The following is a 20,241-nucleotide window of genomic DNA, read 5'->3' as shown; positions in this document are numbered from 1 at the left end:
GATTTTGCTCCATTCTTTGAATTACCAAGAGTTCGTCTCTGGTCTCTCCAAATCACAGTTTGTATCTTTGGCCATGTGCTCCAATGGACTGGACAGGTTTGCAGTCTTGGGGGTCCTGGGCTTTTTGAGAGACTAAACTTTTGTGTCTTGTGATGAGTAAGACTGAAGCCCGGGAGACAGTGAGAAATTGTGATGCTGTTGCCATCTAGGGTGTGAAGTGGAGACTGAAACTAAAAGTCCCCTTGGAAGGAATGACTGGGATTGGGCCGGCATGATTTGGTCTCACTCTGTTTAGTTCAATGTTTACTGAGTACTCAGACCCTGTTCTGAGCAGTGGAGCTGGAAAACAGTAAAATCCTACCCCAGCTTTCCAGATGTTAAGAGTTTAGTAAGCCAGATATGGAGGGACATTCTACCTTGGTGGCAGATAATAAACCAGTAATGCATAAGCCCTTTCTTGGAATAAGTCCCGTGATGGGACCTTTCAAGGGTCAGGAAGAGGAGGGAGGAGAAAATAAATGTCCTCTCTTCTTTTTCTTCCTTTTCTCCTTTAGTTCCCTCCCTCCCTTCCTTCCTTCCTCCCTCTCTCCCTCCCTCCCTTCCTTCCTTCCTTTCTTTCAACAAAGGCTATTGTTTCATTTAAAATGTCTTTATTTTGTTAAATTTAGAAAATTGAAAGAGAAGAGGAGAAAAATGATATCTGTAATTTTACTATCCAAAGACAAGCCATAATAACATGTGAGCCAATTTTCTTTCAGTGCTTTACTATGCCTAGATACTTTCTCATAACTATGATATTTTAACATACATTTTATTTCACATTATGTGTTATTACTAACTCTTTATATACAACTTAAATGGCCACATAATATTCCAACAGATGGGAATAATGTAAATTACTTAGCAACTCCCCTATTGTTGGACATTTAGATTTTTTTCAATATTCATTTTTAAAAATAAGTATAATAATCATCTCTGCAAATGAATACTTTTCTGTATTTAAAAATATTTCCTGAGGATGCAGCGCTTGAAGTACAATTACTAGGTCAAAGTATATAAATATACTGAGTACTCTCGATATAACAAAAGGTGTGGTGTGCTTGTGTGTGCACGCGTGGGTGTGTGCACGTGTGTATAACCAAATTGTTTCCTGAGTCATATCAGTCTACACACACAAATCCATTTTCCTAAATTTTGCATACTATATTAAATAACCACCACCACAACAATGAGCTTGGCTAATTATATGAAATCTGATTTTTCTGTTGGCAAATAAGTGAAATATTTTTCAACTACATCCTGAGGCTAAAATACACCTGATTGCCAAATGTGTTCGTGAGTCCTCAGCTAGGAGCAGCCTTGTCTGGTGGAGAACTGTTGCTGAAGCCAAAAACTCCTGCTGATATCGTAGGGACCCTGGCCTGTCACGACCACATGTTCAGGATCTGCTTATCAGAAGCAGAGCATAGAGTCCTAAAGTCAGACTCAGGGTGGACAGACATCATCTATATTAATTCTTGACCTGGAAGAACTTACGTGTGATACCAGTTTAAAGAAAACAGAAATTACTCCGAGTTCCATACTAAGCTAATCACATCACTATAAAGCTTATAAATAAGAAGCCAAAGTAGCAACTTTGAGGACTTTAAGTTCTGGGACCCTAAGGAGATCCATCCAAAAAAGGATAAATAAAAAATACTTATATTTATATCTATATAAATTATATGTTAAATATTTAATTGCATTATAATTACAGATGTACATTATATATATATATTTTTTCTTTTTCTTATTTCCCTAAGCACATAACTTAATGCTTCCCATTTTTCTTTTTTTTTTTTTTAACATCTTTATTGGAGTATAATTGCTTTACAGTGTTGTGTTAGTTTCTGCTGTATAACAAAGTGAATCAGCTATACGTATACATATATCCCCAAATCTCCTCCCTCTTACGTCTCCCTCCCACCCTCTGTATCCCACCCCTCTAGGTGGTCAAAAAGCACCGAGCTGATCTCCCTGTGCTATGCAGCTGCTTCCCACTAGCTATCTATTGTACATTTGGTAGTGTATATATGTCAGGGCTACTCTCTCACTTCGTCCCAGCTTACACTTCGCCCCCCGCCGTATCCTCGAGTCCATTCTCTACGTCTGTGTCTTTATTGCTGTCCTGTCGCTTGGTTCATCAGAGTATTTTTTTGTTAGATTCCAAATATATGTGTTAGCACATGGTATTTGTTTTTCTCTTTCTGACTTACTTCATTCTGTATAACAGACTCTAGGTCCATCCACATCTCTACAAATAACTTGATTTTGTTTCTTTTTATGGCTGAGTAATATTCCATTGTATATATTGTGCCACATCTTCTTTATCCATTCATCTGTTGATGGACACTTAGGTTGCTTCCATGTCCTGGCTATTGGAAATAGTGCTGCAGTGAACATTGTGGTCATGTCTCTTTTTTAAATTATGGTTTTCTCAGGGTATATGACCAGTAGTGGATTGCTGGGTCATATGGTAGTTCCATGTTTAGTTTTTTTTTTTTTTTTTTTTTTTTTAACATCTTTATTGGGGTATAATTACTTTACAATGGTGTGTTAGTTTCTGCTTTATAACAAAGTGAATCAGTTATACATATACATATGTTCCCATATCTCTTCCCTCTTGCGTCTCCCTCCCTCCCACCCTCCCTATCCCACCCCTCCAGGCTGTCACAGAGCACCGAGCCAATATCCCTGTGCCATGCGGCTGCTTCCCACGAGCTATCTACCTTACTACGTTTGTTAGTGTGTATATGTCCATGACTCTCTCTCGCCCCGTCACAGCTCACCCTTCCCCCTCCCCATAACCTCAAGTCCGTTCTCTAGGAGGTCTGCGTCTTTATTCCTGCCTTACCCCTAGGTTCTTCATGACATTTTTTTTTTTCTTAAATTCCATATATATGTGTTAGCATACTGTATTTGTCTTTTTCTTTCTGACTTACTTCACTGTGTATGACAGACTCTAGGTCTATCCACCTCATTACAAATAGCTCAATTTCGTTTCTTTTTATGGCTGAGTAATATTCCATTGTATATATGTGCCACATCTTCTTTATCCATTCATCCGATGATGGGCACTTAGGTTGTTTCCATCTCCGGGCTATTGTAAATAGAGCTGCGATGAACATTTTGGTACATGACTCTTTTTGAATTTCGGTTTTCTCAGGGTATATGCCCAGTAGTGGGATTGCTGGGTCATATGGTAGTTCTATTTGTAGTTTTTTAAGGAACCTCCATACTGTTCTCCATAGTGGCTGAACCAATTCACATTCCCACCAGCAGTGCAAGAGGGTTCCCTTTTCTCCACACCCTCTCCAGCATTTATTGTTTCTAGATTTATTGATGATGGCCATTCTGACTGGTGTGAGATGATATCTCATTGTAGTTTTGATTTGCATTTCTCTAATGATTAATGATGTTGAGCATTCTTTCATGTGTTTGTTGGCAGTCTGTATATCTTCTTTGGAGAGATGTCTATTTAGGTCTTCTGCCCATTTTTGGATTGGGTTGTTTGTTTTTTTGTTGTTGAGCTGCATGAGCTGCTTGTAAATTTTGGAGATTAATCCTTTGTCAGTTGCTTCATTTGCAAATATTTTCTCCCATTCTGAGGGTTGTCTTTTGGTCTTGTTTATGGTTTCCTTTGCTGTGCAAAAGCTTTGAAGTTTCATTAGGTCCCATTTGTTTATTTTTGTTTTTATTTCCATTACTCTAGGGGGTGGGTCAGAAAGAATCTTGCTGTGATTTATGTCATAGAGTGTTCTGCCTATGTTTTCCTCTAATAGTTTGATAGTTTCTGGCCTTATATTTAGGTCTTTAATCCATTTTGAGCTTATTTTTGTGTATGGTGTTAGGGAGTGTTCTAATTTCATTCTTTTACATGTACCTGTCCAGTTTTCCCAGCACCATTTATTGAAGAGGCTGTCCTTTTTCCACTGTACATTCCTGCCACCTTTATCAAAGATAAGGTGTCCATATGTGCATGGGTTTATCTCTGGGCTTTCTATCCTGTTCCATTGATCTATCTTTCTGTTTTTGTGCCAGTACCATACTGTCTTGATAACTGTAGCTTTGTAGTATAGTCTGAAGTCAGGGAGCCTGATTCCTCCAGTTCCTTTTTTTGTTCTCAAGATTGCTTTGGCTATTCGGGGTCTTTTGTGTTTCCATACAAATTGCGAAATTTTTTGTTCTAGTTCTGTGAAAAATGCCCATGGTAGTTTGATAGGGATTGCATTGAATCTATAGATTGCTTTGGGTAGTAGAGTCATTTTCACAATGTTGTTTCTTCCAATCCAAGAACATGGTATATGTCTCCATCTATTTGTATCATCTTTAATTTCTTTCATCAGTGTCTTATAGTTTTCTGCATACAGGTCTTTTGTCTCCTTAGGTAGGTTTATTCCTAGATATTTTATTCTTTTTGTTGCAATGGTAAATGGGAGTGTTTTCTTGATTTCACTTTCAGATTTTTCATCATTAGTATATAGGAATGCCAGAGATTTCTGTGCATTAATTTTGTATCCTGCCACTTTACCAAATTCATTGATTAGCTCTAGTAGTTTTCTGGTAGCATCTTTAGGATTCTCTATGTATAGTATCATGTCATCTGCAAACAGTGACAGCTTTACTTCTTCTTTTCCGATTTGGATTCCTTTTATTTCCTTCTCTTCTCTGATTGCTGTGGCTAAAACTTCCAAAACTATGTTGAATAAGAGTGGTGAGAGTGGGCACCCTTGTCTTGTTCCTGATCTTAGTGGAAATGCTTTCAGTTTTTCACCATTGAGGATGATGTTTGCTGTGGGCTTGTCGTATATGGCCTTTATTATGTTGAGGAAAGTTCCCTCTATGCCTACTTTCTGCAGGGTTTTTATCATAAATGGGTGTTGAATTTTGTCAAAAGCTTTCTCTGCATCTATTGAGATGATCATATGGTTTTTCTCCTTCAGTTTGTTAATATGGTTTATCACATTGATAGATTTGCGTATATTGAAGAATCCTTGCATTCCTGGAACAAACCCCACCTGATCATGGTGTATGATCCTTTTAATGTGCTGTTGGATTCTGTTTGCTAGTATTTTGTTGAGGATTTTTGCATCTATGTTCATCAGTGATATTGGTCTGTAGTTTTCTTTCTTTGTGACATCCTTGCCTGGTTTTGGTATCAAGGTGATGGTGGCCTCGTAGAATGAGTTTGGGAGTGTTCCTCCCTCTGCTATATTTTGGAAGAGTTTGAGAAGGATAGGTGTTAGCTCTTCTCTAAATGTTTGATAGAATTCGCCTGTGAAGCCATCTGGTCCTGGGCTTTTCTTTGTTGGAAGATTTTTAATCACAGTTTCAATTTCAGTGCTTGTGATTGGTCTGTTCATATTTTCTATTTCTTCCTGATTCAGTCTTGGCAGGTTGTGCATTTCTAAGAATTTGTCCATTTCTTCCAGATTGTCCATTTTATTGGCATAGAGTTGCTTGTAGTAATCTCTCATGATCTCTTTTATTTCTGCAGTGTCAGTTGTTACCTCTCCTTTTTCATTTCTAATTCTATTGATTTGAGTCTTCTCCCTTTTTTTCTTGATAAGTCTGGCTAGTGGTTTATCTATTTTGTTTATCTTCTCAAAGAACCAGCTTTTAGTTTCATTGATCTTTGCTATTGTTTCCTTCATTTCTTTTTCATTTATTTCTGATCTGATTTTTATGATTTCTTTCCTTCTGCTAGCTTTGGGGTTTTTTTGTTCTTCTTTCTCTAATTGCTTGAGGTGCAAGGTTAGGTTGTTTATTCGAGATGTTTCCTGCTTCTTAAGGTGGGCTTGTATTGCTATAAACTTCCCCCTTAGAACTGCTTTTGCTGCATCCCACAGGTTTTGGGTCGTTGTGTCTCCATTGTCATTTGTTTCTAGGTATTTTTTGATTTCCTCTTTGATTTCTTCAGTGATCACTTCATTATTAAGTAATGTATTGTTTAGCCTCCATGTGTTTGTATTTTTTACAGATCTTTTCCTGTAATTGATATCTAGTCTCATGGCGTTGTGGTCAGAAAAGATACTTGATACAATTTCAATTTTCTTAAATTTGCCAAGGCTTGATTTGTGACCCAAGATATGATCTATCCTGGAGAATGTTCCGTGAGCACTTGAGAAAAATGTGTATTCTGTTGTTTTTGGATGGAGTGTCCTATAAATATCAATTAAGTCCATCTTGTTTAATGTATCATTTAAAGCTTGTGTTTCCTTATTTATTTTCATTTTGGATGATCTGTCCATGGGTGAAAGTGGGGTGTTTAAGTCCCCTACTATGAATGTGTTACTGTCAATTTCCCCTTTTATGGCTGTTAGTATTTGCCTTATGTATTGAGGTGCTCCTATGTTGGGTGCATAAATATTTACAATTGTTATATCTTCTTCTTGGATCGATCCCTTGATCATTATGTAGTGTCCTTCTTTGTCTCTTTTAATAGTCCTTATTTTAAAGTCTATTTTGTCTGATATGAGAATTGCTACTCCAGCTTTCTTTTGGTTTCCATTTGCATGGAATATCTTTTTCCATCCCCTTACTTTTAGTCTGTATGTGTCTCTAGGTCTGAAGTGGGTCTCTTGTAGACAGCATATGTAAGGGTCTTGTTTTTGTATCCATTCAGCTAGTCTGTGTCTTTTGGTGGGAGCATTTAGTCCATTTACATTTAAGGTAATTATCGATATGTATGTTCCTATTCCCATTTTCTATATTGTTTTGGGTTCGTTATTATAGGTCTTTTCCTTCTCTTGTGTTTCTTGCCTAGAGAAGATCCTTTAGCATTTGTTGTAAAGCTGGTTTGGTGGTGCTGAACTCTCTCAGCTTTTGCTTGTCTGTAAAGGTTTTAATTTCTCCATCAAATCTGAATGAGATCCTTGCTGGGTAGAGTAGTCTTGGTTGCAGGTTTTTCTCCTTCATCACTTTCAGTATGTCCTGCCACTCCCTTCTGGCTTGTAGGGTTTCTGCTGAAAGATCAGCTGTTAACCTTATGGGGATTCCCTTATGTGTTATTTGTTGTTTTTCCCTTGCTGCTTTTAATATGCTTTCTTTGTATTTAATTTTTGACAGTTTGATTAATATGTGTCTTGGCGTATTTCTCCTTGTATTTATCCTGTATGGGACTCTCTGTGCTTCCTGGACTTGATTAACTATTTCCTTTCCCATATTAGGGAAGTTTTCAACTATAATCTCTTCAAATATTTTCTCAGTCCCTTTCTTTTTCTCTTCTTCTTCTGGAACCCCTATAATTCGAATGTTGTTGCGTTTAATGTTGTCCCAGAGGTCTCTGAGACTGTCCTCAGTTCTTTTCATTCTTTTTTCTTTATTCTGCTCTGCAGTAGTTATTTCCACTATTTTATCTTCCAGGTCACTTATCCGTTCTTCTGCCTCAGTTATTCTGCTATTGATCCCATCTAGAGTATTTTTAATTTCATTTATTGTGTTGTTCATGTTTAGTTTTTTAAGGAAACTCCATACTGTTCTCCACAGTGGCTGTATCAATTTACATTCTCACCAACAGTGCAGGAGGGTTCCCTTTTCTCCACACCCTCTCCAGCATTTATTGTTGTAGATTTTTTGATGATGGCCATTCTGACCAGTATGAGGTGATACCTCATTGTGGTTTTGATTTGCATTTCTCTAATGATTAGTGATGTTGAGCAACCTTTCATGTGTTTGTTGGCAATCTGTATAACTTCTTTGGAGAAATGTCTGTTTAGGTCTTCTGCCCATTTTTGGATTTGGTGGTTTGTTTGTTTGATATTGAGCTGCATGAGCTGCTTGTATGTTTTGGAGATTAATCCTTTGTCAGCTGCTTTGTTTGCAAATATTTTTTTCCATTCTGAGGGTTGTCTTTTCATCTTGTTTATGGTTTCCTTTGCTGTTCTTTGCAGTTTCATTAGGTCCCATGTGTTTATTTGTGTTTATATTTCCATTTCTCTAGGAGGTGGGTCAAAAAGGATCTTGCTGTGATTTATGTCATAGAGTCTTCTGCCTATTTTTTCCTCTGAGAGTTTTATAGTGTCTGGCCTTACATTTAGGACTTTAATCCAATTTGACTTTATTTTTGTGTATGGTGTTAGGAAGTCATTCTTTTACATGTAGCTGTCCAGTTTCTTCAGCACCACTTATTGAAGAGGCTGTCTTTTCTTCATTGTATATTCTTGCCTCCTTTATCAAAGATAAGGTGACCATATGTGTGTGGGTTTATCTCTGGGCTTTCTATCCTGTTCCACTGATCTATATATCTGTTTTTATGCCAGTACCATACTGTCTTGATTACTGTACGTTTGTAGTATAGTCTGAAGTCTGGGAGCCTGATTCCTCCAGCTCCGTTTTTCTTTCTCAAGATTGCTTTGGCTATTTGGGGTCTTTTGTGTTTCCATACATATTGTAAATTTTTTTGTTCTAGTTCTGTGAAACATGCCCTTGGTAGTTTGGTAGGGATTGCACTTAATCTGTAGATTGCTTTGGGTAGTAGAGTCATTTTCACAATGTTGATTCTTCCAATCCAAGAACATAGTATATCTCTCCACCTCTTTGTATCATCTTTAATTTCTTTCATCAGTGTCATAGTTTTCTGCATACAGGTCTTTCCCATTTTTCTATTAAATTATGTTTGCTTATCAGGACTGTTGCAAATACTTACTAGGTGAGAATGCATTTAAGAGTATTTAGGGAACTCATCTGAGTTTAACTATCAGCACAACAATAATAATAATAAAAGCTAACATTTATTGCTTACTATGTGTCAGATACTATGTTGGGTGTTTTACATATATTCTTTCAGTTAATTATCCCAGCAATTCAGTGAGGTTGGATTACACCCACCTTATAGATGAGGAGACTGAGATCTAGATAGGGGAAATGACTTGCCCAATTTCACACAGTGAGTAAATTGGGGCCTCCTGGAGGTGACATGTATTCTCAGTGTGAGGGAAAGAGTTAATAAATTCGTGGGTCAATCCCTGGGGCCTCTTCCTTTGGAAATTAAGGGGTCTTGCTAAAATGAGATTTACTGATTTACTGAGCCCTGATCCCTGAGTGGGGCACCAGGCTTTGTATCCGCAATGCTGACATTTCATCTAATAGATTCAGCCAGTGCCCCCCTAGGATTAGTGTGGCCCACAGTTGAGGCTTGGAGAAGGAAGCAACTTGTTTCACAATGAACCCAGAGGGACTTCCCTGGTGGTGCAGTGGTTAAGAATCCGCCTGCCAATGCAGGAGACATGGGTTCGAGCCCTGGTCCAGGAAGATCCCACATGCCACGGAGCAACTAAGACCGTGAGGCAGAACTACTGAGCCTGCGCTCTAGAGCCTATGAGCCACAACTACTGAAGCCTGTGTGCCTAGAGCCTGTGCTCTGCAACAATAGAAGCCACCACAATGAGAAGGCCACACACCACAACGAAGAGTAGCCACTGCTCACTGCAACTTGAGAAAGCCCACACGCAGCAACGAAGACCCAATGCAGTCAAAAATAAATATAAAATAAATAAATATATATATATATAAAAAAACACATGAACCCAGGTATACAGTATCACTATGGAACACATGGATCAGTGGAAACTCTTCTAAAAAATTTAAAAAGATAAGTAACTATATAGATATAATTTTTTATATGTTAAAAGTGAATTTATAGTGGTAAAATCATAAGGCAAAGATTCTTTTTAAGAGTGACCCTCAGTTGTCTCTCCCACTCTCATAGCCAGTGGCAAATTGTGTTCTCTGTAAATACTAACAGATGCAGCCCGTGAGCTGAGCCGCCCCTGAGCACCAGCATGGGGTTCACACTCAGTACAGGAAAACACTAGAAGGAAGTACTGAGGCTGGTGTCTGTGCCTGTTAATCGAAGGACCTCAGAGGAGGGACCCACACAAATGGTCTGCCAGTCTCTTACATGGATGTTTTGTGATGCACACCCAGTAGCTTTGCTGTTGAATGTTGCATGTCCCATTTTTAAAAAAAACCTTAATTTCAGGCCTTTAGATCTCACAAGACTTAGATTTTCTGCCAGGAATCCAGCTCAGCCGATGCTTTCAAGTGCATTATCATCAGCGAATATGGAATTTTAGTTAAAAAATTAACAGTTACAGGATTTGATGGGAAATAAAATATGCAGTTACAAACTAACTGGGAAGCAATGATAAGGTTGTATCATGGAAAGACTTACGGTAGATAGCTAAGGCCATACTTGGAGGAAATTTTACAGCCTCAGACACCATCATTTTTAAAAATGTAAAGCTAAAAGTGAACATCTTACACACTTAAAAAATTCAAAGAATAAGAGGATAAATCAAAATAAAATGGGAGAAAGCATTAAGATGTTATTGGAAATGAATGAAATAGAAAATAAATAGGAGTTGCTTGAAGCACAATTGTAAAGGTGGAAGAAAGTTTTGTGTTGGGAGTGTTTTGCCCTCTGCAATCCTGGAGGACCTCGTGCAGGTCCTGCCAAAACTTTCAGATGCAAAAGCCCTGAGGGGCACAAAGAGGGACCCACTCGATCAGTTACACATTCCACTCCTGAAATGGGCTTCTGTCAGTGTCGAAGCCTGATTCTCTGCTGAGCTTGAGGATAATTAATAATAATAATAATTTAACAATTATAACAATAATTTAATAATAACAGTAATAAATAAAGCAGACTGAACTCTCTGCCTGCATTGATTTTTTATTCCAGTAGCAGCTGCCCAAAGTTACCCACAGTAGAAACTTGAGGTTAGTCCGTGGATTTAGTCCCTTCGCTGTGCAAGGCATCTTCCTTCTTTAGAACTGGAGGCAGCAAAGGAAGGAGTAGGGTCTCAGCACAACTGAGCACTGATCACATGGCCTTGTGATCCTCGTCTGCACAGTGTTGGGGGCAGGGTATCAGCAGCTATCCCATCTGGGGGCTGACACTTCAGGGAGGTATAGCACAGTCCCTGATGTGTAGAAAAGCTCAGCAGGTCCCAGCTCGTGCTATTAATATTCTCTTCTTTATCATCTGGCCCTCACTTCTTTCATCTCTTCATACACCTTACTTGAGCTGAAGGTGTAGCACCTCTGTGTAGTAAGGAATTTACCTTTGCCCCCAGAGATACCTGGCTATTACCCTCTTGGAATGTCATGCCTGATAGGAGTGTCTTTGTTCACCTAGAGGCCCTGGGCCATGCTAGGTAGTCTAGCAATATGATTTATGGTGGGGGCTGGCTACACTAGATACTGTTAGGGTGGGGACTACTAAGCTAGAAAGACCAACAGTGTGATATAGAGTGGGGTTTTTGGTCATAAAATCAACCTCCAGAGGGACTAGAGACTGAAATCAACCATGTGGGCAATCAGTCAATCATGTTTGCACAAGGAGTCCCAACAAAAACTCTGAACACTAAGGCTTGGGCAGGTTTCTCTGGTTGGCAGTGCTTCACGCACCTTGTCACACATCATCATCAGAAGAGTGACAGTGCCCTGGTTCCTCAGGGAGAGAACAACTAGAAGCTCTGTGTTTGGTTCTTCTCCTGGACTCTGTCCTGTGTGCTTCATTCTTTAGTTGATTTTAATGTGTATCTTTTCCTTTAATAAACCGTAACTACAACAGCTATGAGTGAGTCCTTTTAGAAAATTATCAAACCTAAAGGTGGTTTTGAGAACCCCTCATGCTTGTACCTGGTATCAGAATAGAGGGTGGTCCTGTGGACTGTTCCCTCAAACTTCACAGTTGTGTAATTGTAAAACCCCCAAATCAAACCTTCCCAGGTCTCATCTGTGAAAACGTTAGATTGGGAAGAACTGTGCAGAATCCCTAAAAGATGCGTACAAAACTCAGAAATAGAAGGAAAAACAGTGAAACAATTTTAAAATAATAACAAAATGGCCCTTCTTCATGCCAAAGTCAACGGCTGTGCACCATAAAACTCCAGCAGTTGGCCAAGCCTGAGCTATATGGCTGAACAGTCTTTGACTTGAATAGAAATAAAGGGGTCACAGAGAGAGGTTCTCAAACCATCACCCAGAAGGCTCAGGACTCTGCCTGTGGCAAGGGCAACAGCGGCCCGTGGGGTCTGTAGCTATAACAACTTCCTTCACAGCCTCAGAGCATTTTCCTGTACTTACTCAATTACTCATGTTCCCCATCATTCTAAAGGGATTTGAAGTAAGGGTGTGTGTGTGTGTGTGTGTGTGTGTGTGTGTGTGTGTGTGTGTGTGTGTGTGTGTGTGTGTGTGTGTGTGTGTGTGTGTGTGTGTGTGTGTGTGTGTGTGTGTGTGTCTGCTCCAATTTCCTCACTTTCTAAAAAAAAAGTAAGTGAGGAAACCAGGAGTAGGAGAGGAAGGGAGGAGGGAGTAGACAGGATAGGTGAAAAGAAGAGCCTGGTGAAGATTACTATTCAAAGTGCATGCTGTGAAAATTCTTCATATATATCCATTATATTGTTCAAAACCTCCATGCCGTTATTTATTTGTTTATTTACTTCTTTTTTCTTTGGAATCGGTCGGCTTTACTCTCCCCAGCTGGGGTATACCTGCTCCTGGCTCCTTCCTAGGAGCCTCATAAATACAGGCAAAGAAAAAAATCACAAATAATCACACAGACAGATTGTAGAGCCCCGTCATACTGTCTCCAGGGACACCTGCTTCCTGGGAGACACGTCTGATTTATGGGGGTTGGGGTGATGGCTCGACCTTTTCTTATAACCGGAGCTGGCAGTTTCCTACACAGGGTTCTAGTGAGCTTACATAGACTGAGCACCCGATCCCCCAGGTAGAAAGCTACCTTTGGTTCTGTCGACTGAAACCATGGGAAGAGGCTCATCACTTCAGTGTCTTGGTTGGGGCAGCCAGGCACATCTACCCGTCTCTCAAACTGGTAGGTACTGGCCAACCTAGTGGATACAGTGGGGAGACTTAGATCCTCAGGGCCTTTTTTTTTTTGCGGTACGCGGGCCTCTCACTGCCGTGGTCTCTCCCGTTGCGGAGCACAGGCTCCGGACGCGCAGGCTCAGCGGCCATGGCCCACGGGCCCAGCCGCTCCGCGGTACGTGGGATTCCCCCGGACCGGGGCACGCACCCGCGTCCCCTGCACTGGCAGGCGGACCCCCACCGCGCCACCAGGGGAGCCCCCCTCAGGGCCTTTTATTGGTATCATGCCCTAAACTGGGTAGGATTTATGAAGCAAATGGCCCTCCTAGTCCTCAGGAACCCAGCTAGAAGGCCCCAGAAAACCCACTTCATTTGACATTCACTTTAAAGATTTTCAGAGCCCTAGATGGTGCCTAGAGGGGAAGCTGCAGTATGGAGGTGAGATTTTTCCCCGATTCCCTGGTAAGTCTGAGGAGGGAGTCCGGGTTCCTATAGCTTCAGTATCAGAATCTTGAGAAGTGTCTGGAATATAACCAGACAACTTTTTCCTCCTGCCCCTGTCTTACCAGGGCAGTTAACACAGGAAGAGCAACTTACAGCTCCTTGGTCCCCTGCCAGTGTTCTGGGTCCGTCACTGACCTAGTTCTACATTTATTTCTCACATATATCATCTTTAATCCAAGGAAGTTTTCTGAGGGGTCTGAAGAGTCAGCTAGCTCCTTATCACCCCTTCTCCCAAGATTTTCAACCTGTAGTTCTCCTAACTCCAGCCTTTGCTGAGAAGTTACTCAGTGTCGTGGAGATGTGGGTGAAGCTTCAGGCCGTTCAGAAATCTAAAGTATAGAAGTTTGTATTTGTGGAGCCTGGTGTTTATTTACTTCTGTTATTTATTTTTGGCTTACTTAATCTTTTGACATTTGGTAGCACTAAAAGCCTTCTACTCTAATAGTTTCCATCAGTTTTCTCCTGCATTCCTAATGGTTTTTGTCCTACACTTTGATGCTGTGTAATTCATTCATTTCCAAAGTTCATGATTGTTAGGGTCTTCATTATAGGCTACTCTTTCTATCTGTGTAAAGTAACCTTTTCCCTACTTAATGCATTTTGCCTTGAATTCTACTTCGATACTAAAATGCCTGCCTCTAGGTTATTTTCATTTGTTGGCAGCCACTATAACCTTTTAATTTTAATTTTTTAGTATCATTTGGTTTTCGTTGTGTCTTAAAAAAGCAGCATATATTTGTATTTTCACTCAATCTGAGAGATTTTGATTTTGAGAGGAGAGTTTTAAAAAGTTGCATTTCTTTTTCCAGAGTTGATGTTTGATATTTTGTCATACCCACATTAACATGTCCTAAATAGAATTCCGGATTTCTTCCACCCATTTCCCCAGGTCTCTATCACTAACTCCAAACTAACATTCCTTTCATCGTCCTCACCTCCATAAATTGTATTACCATGCACCAAAATTATTGCATATTTATGAGTAAAGATGGGCCCTTTTGTCCAACAAGTGTCTTCTTTGCATAGAAAAGTCAATTATGGCTTTTAAGGGGGAGAGGCATTTACATTGGGTTTGTGGGAGTAGAACAGGCTGGCAGGCTGGGGACCCTCTCTCCTCTTGACAGCCAAAATTATAAGAGAGTGTTTACTTGGGAGTTGATCTGTCTTCATTGCAGCTGCTCTGTGTGTTTTCTTCCTTTATGCCTTTTTCTCAGTGTCTGTTGGAGATCTCTAGAGTTGGCTGTGCTCTACTCAGCTTCCCTTTCCAAACTTACCACACTTATCCTAGAAAGTATCCCCCAGCACATCAACCACTTTCTTTAGAGAGAATATAATATATAATATAATACAATACAATACAATACAATATCATATAATATGATATGATACAATATAATATAATATATAATATAAATTTTGGTTTTGGCATGAGGTCAAAGGCCTCTGCTTCTAGAAGCTGTTTTTGTAGGGAAGAGTGGGAGAGAATTATGTTTTCAGCTGTGCAAGACACGTGTTTTAAATCAATTACCTTGATAACTCCCTGGCTTACCAAGCACTGAGTCCCTGGAGGGGCTCTTAGTCCCAGCTAGCTCAGTGCCAGATATTTTCCAGAAAGATCTCAAGGGGTTATTTTCAGACAACTCTATTTCTCCACAGAGTATAATTCCTAAGGACCTCCAAAATTTGGTCAAGAACAGAAATATCTTTAAGTTCCTATACAACCTGGAGAATCTATGAATCTGTGATTTTAATGCAATTTATGTCTATCATAGGTTGTCATACAGTTATTGCTGTATTCTTTAAAAAAAAGTGTTTTTTTGAAATAATTTTATACTTACAGAAAAGTTGCAAAGGTAGTAAAAAGCAAAAGACTTACGCAATCTGAGGCAAAATCAGAGTATGAAAAGTTGCAGAGGTAGAACAGAGAGTTCTTGTATACCTGTGGAAGAAGAATGATGCCCCTTCTGTAATATGTATGTGTCCTAACCCCATGAACCTGTGAATATGTCACTTACATGCAAAGAGACTTTGCAGCTATGATTAAATTAAGGATCTTGATATGGGGAGATTATTCTATCTTATCCTGGTGGGCCCAATGTAAGCACAGGGGTCCTTATAAGGGAAAGAAGGAAGTTGGAGCCCCAAACAGAGATTTGATGATGTTATGCTGTGGGCTTTGAAGGTACAAGTGGGCTATGAAGCAAGGAATGTGGGTAGCTTCTAGAAGCTGGAAAAGGTAAGTGAACCTTTAATGATCATTTAATGTGTATAGAGTTTCAGTTTGGGAAGATGAAAAAGTTATGCAGATGGGTGGTAGTGATAGTTGCCCAACAATGTGTATGTACTTAATGCCATTGAATTGTGCACCTCAAAGTGGTTAAAGTGGTGAACTTTATCTTTGGTAAAATTCATACAATCACAAAAAGTCAAAGAGACAGATTCTCCCCTAGGGCTTCCAGAAGGAATGCCCTCCTGCCAAAATCTTGATTTCAGCTCAGACTTCTATCTCTAGAACTGTCAGATAATACATTTGTATTGTTTAAATCACTAGTTTGTGGTAATTTGTTACAGCAGCAATAGTCAACTAATACAACACCTTTCATTCAGTTTTCCCTAATGTTGAAATCTTACATAAACAAAGTACAATGATTAAAACTAAGGAATGAACATTGGTACAATACTGCTCACTAAACTTCAGGCTTGTTCAGATTTCCCCCATTTTTCACTAACATTCTTTTTCTGTTCCATGATCCCATCCAGGATACCACATTGCAGTCAGTTGTTGTTTCTCTTTAGTCTAATCTGTGAATTTCTCAGTCTTTTGCTTTTATAACCTTGACACTTACGAAAAGTACTGGTCGGGTATTCCATAGAATATCCATCGATTTAAGTATGTTTGATGTTTTCTCATGATTAGAGTGAAGTATGGGTTTGAGGGAAGAATATCACAGAGGTGATGCGTCCTTCTCATCACATCATGTCAGAGGATATCATGTAATGTCATGAGGTGTTGTTATTGGTGATGCTAACTTTGGTTAAGATAGTGCCTGCAAGTTTCTCCACTGTAAAGTTACAGTTGACCCTTGAACAACGGGGTTTGGGGCGTTAGTCTGTGTATAATTTATCGTTGGCCTTCCATATCCATGGTTCTTCTGCAACCATGGATTCAATCAACCATAGGCTGCATAGTACTGTAGAATTTACTATAGAAAAATATCCGTGTATAAGTGAACCCGTGCAGTTCAAAACTGTGCTGTTCAAGGCTCAATTGTACTGATTTTCCCTTTTCTTACTCCATTCTTTAGAATTGCTGCAATTTTGTTTTACAATCTTCATTAGTGAAGGTATGCAAGAACTTTAGGAGTCAACAGAACTAATTTTGAATGCCAGATATGCCACGTCCTAGTTGTAAAAAGTTGAAGAAGATTATTTCGTCTCTGTGGGTCTCTGGCCCTCATCTCTACAACTGGGAGACTGATATCTCCTATGTATGACCTGAGGATTATATGAAATTGCACATCTATTTCCCTAGCAAATATTTCTTCTACATCTATAATTTAGTAAGAATTACATTAAGTGAAAAGGATAACAGTGGTAGCTATCAGTGATGAACACAAGATACAGACTTTACTTATGGGCAGTTCACAATATGACAGGGAAGATGAATTACTGAACTAGAAGTCACAGTAAAGCATTATGCCTGTTACAGTTGGGGAAGTACAGAGTGCTGTGAGAATGCATAATATGAGGACCTATTGTAGACATTGGGAAAGTCACTTAACACAAAGTCTGGTGTATGCAGAGGCCCCGAGGGATGGAAGGATGTACCTTCCCTGCCTTTTCCTGTACCTGGACCTCTCTTTCCTCTCTCAGTCTGAGTCTTAGACTGTTTAACAGTCAAACAAATTGGTTAAAATAACACCAGGGTGTTTTTCCTGTAGGATTCAGCAGTCTTTCAAGTGCTAATATACGTGATGACTCACTGAGCAGGAGCCCCAAGTGCAGCTATTTTCTAAGTGTACATGACAGTGGCACCCTTTCTTGCTTGGAGCTTGTCACAAGCCTGGGGTTGTGCAGCAGAGATTTAGGGAAATGTTATTTTAGCCCATTGGTCTCTTCACCACACATAGGCTGTCCGGGATGAAATTCACCTCAACAACATCCGAGTTTTTGCATGTTCAGATTTTCACAAGCATTTCACAGGGGTATTTTGGCCATGTGCATTCCAGATCATTTCACTTCAAAAGGAGAGATTAATCTCTCCAAGGATTGAGTTGAAGGAAGATTTTTAAATTTCAAATTAAAAAAAAATTATTTTTAATTACAAAAAATGAACCCATATATGCCATCACCAAGATTCAACAGTGATTAAGATTTTGCCATATTTCCCTTATGCCTCTCTTCTTTTGCTGAAATATTTTAAAGTAAATTCCAGACACCTTATTACTTCACTCCTGTTTTCTTTGGTATACATCCCTAAAAAAACACAGATATTTTTTACATAATGATAGACCATTATCCCACCGAATAAAAACAACAATAATTGTTGGTGTCATCTAAAACAATTGAAGTATTTGGCAAGACGCAGCAATCCCTGCTTTAGAACTGGGTAGTGTGGGCCTCCAGTCGGGAAACGCCTGGGTCTTTCTCGCATATCTTCTGCCCATGAAAAATCACTCTTCAAAGCCTGACAATACCTCACTATCCCCTCCTTCTGTCACAGCTTTGGAATGAAGGAGTTGTTCAGTAATAGTGGGCCAAACTGAGGCAGTTTGAGAAGGTATATCCTGAGTCCACAAGAAAGATAAAGGTCCCTGAAGGCAAGGACATTTTACACATTGTACAGACCAGAGGCTCCGAAGAAGAAATGGATTGTTTTTACTCCCACAGCCTTTTGTATTCTTCAGGGAGAGACCAAAAAATTTAATTGACCTAAACAGGTATAAAGCGATTCAATAATACAAGATTTAGCTGACTGCATTCTGATTGACTATAAACCAGCTAATTGCCTTGCTTTCTAAGACACTGTATTTGTGTTGTGAGGTAAATAAAATGGCCAACAGAATATTTGGCAAGCTGGATAGAATCACTCATTGTTGACCTCTGTGTAAATTTGGGATAGCTGGAAATCTGCTCTCCTCTTTTTACCCAAACTACTAGAACAATGACCAAATGTATTGTGCTTCAACTGATCATCCTGTGGAGCCACAGGATGTGGACAAAGCAGAGGCGAACTGTAGACTCACCAGGCACCCACACCTCAACCCATGTAACTTGTCTCTTTACATTTTGCTCTTGCATTTACGGTGCCATGATGCTTTATGATTCCGTGGCTCAAAAGAGATCAGAAAGACACTGCTCTGGAGGGTGACTGCTGGACATCTCTGTAGAGAGAGCTGGCTAAGGCAGCTCTGTGGTTGCTTCCCTTCATAGGATAGCTGAAGGATGTATGTCCCTTTCCCCCTCTATGGGTCTGGGCTATCCAAACACGTGGTAGAGCAGTGATCAGCAGACCAGTCTCCTACTACATGGCCTCATCCCAAGAGAAATATGTGGCTGGGTTCCCAACTTGAAATGTACACACTGAGGAATCCCAGCTCCTCATCTTTCAGCAGGCAGGGAGAGTGTGATTAAATGTTGCCCAGCTGTGGGCTTGTCACTGGAGCAGGACCCCCATCATCATTCATCCCATTTATCTGACAGCTGAATGAGCCTGTTAAACAATGACCAAAGTGCTTACTATCTGGGGCAAACAGGAAATTATTGCTTTCATGTGTGTACACTGATGGTTTCTTCTGTTATTTACCTTAACAAAGCAACTCAACACAATTAGAGCAAACTACCCAAGGCACCTGGTTATATTTAGCTAAGGGATTCAGTTTAAGGAGCAAGTAGCTAATGAAGCACAGGCTGCTATCACAGCAGCCCTAATAAGCTGGAAATCACAAGGAGAATAAGTGCTGAGCATTTGCCTGGTGGGGGAGTGATTGAACTTTGAAGGGCATCAGCAGGTGCCGCTAGGTATCCTCAAATGTTGTACACAGGGATGCCCTGAAATTAAGAGACGAAATGTGAACTTTGCCCCTTTCGTGGTTAATCCATCCGTTTTTTTTAAATTGCCAGCTACTAGCTGTGGGCTTTCGAGGGTTCAGGCCGAACGTGGTCAGTGGAGTTCTTGACAGAACTCAGAAAGAAAGATCATGGAGATCAAAGGCTCAGATGCCAAAAAATAGAAAAGTCAGTGCCAGGGGGCACAGTGACAGCAGAGTTTTGAAGAAGCCGGAGCTAAAGGAATCACCTGGCACACAGGCCCTGTCAAGCCATGGGTAGAACGTGGACAAGGGAAATGTAGGTACAGTCAAACCACAGAAAACCAGGTAGTTGGCAAGGAGCCCAAGACCAGAGGCTCTTGGTGTAGGAGAAAGACCAAAGCTTTGGAGTTAGGCTACAGTTGGACTTAAACTCTAATGCCTACTCCTTTGGGGTGATCCTTGCATGTTCTCAGTCTCAGTTTTTTTTGATCTGTAAAAGGAGGAACCAGTTCTGCTCATCTTATAAGACTGGTGTGCCAAGTCAATGTCATAATGTTGAAAAGAAAAGGGCACCTCACAGTGCTTGGCACATAGACATGCTCAGCCTCTGGGGACCGCTTTGTTTTTTGTCATTGTCGTCATGGTGCCTGTTTGGTGGCTAGACCAGACATCAGCTAACAGTGGAGCATCTTCCTCAGCATACTGTCTTCTTGCTCTTTAAAGGAGAAGAGATGTGGAAAACACTCCATTCTGGGTGTTTTCTTGGGTCACTGGTTGGATGTTTTGACTTTATAGCCAGACTTTTTGTGAATATTTTGGGTAATGTTTT

The sequence above is a fragment of the Tursiops truncatus genome, chromosome 16 (genome assembly GCF_011762595.2).
Source record: "Tursiops truncatus isolate mTurTru1 chromosome 16, mTurTru1.mat.Y, whole genome shotgun sequence".
Classification (NCBI taxonomy): domain Eukaryota; kingdom Metazoa; phylum Chordata; class Mammalia; order Artiodactyla; family Delphinidae; genus Tursiops; species Tursiops truncatus.
The sequence above is the reverse complement of the archived record's forward strand: the minus strand, read 5'-3'. Positions refer to the sequence as shown.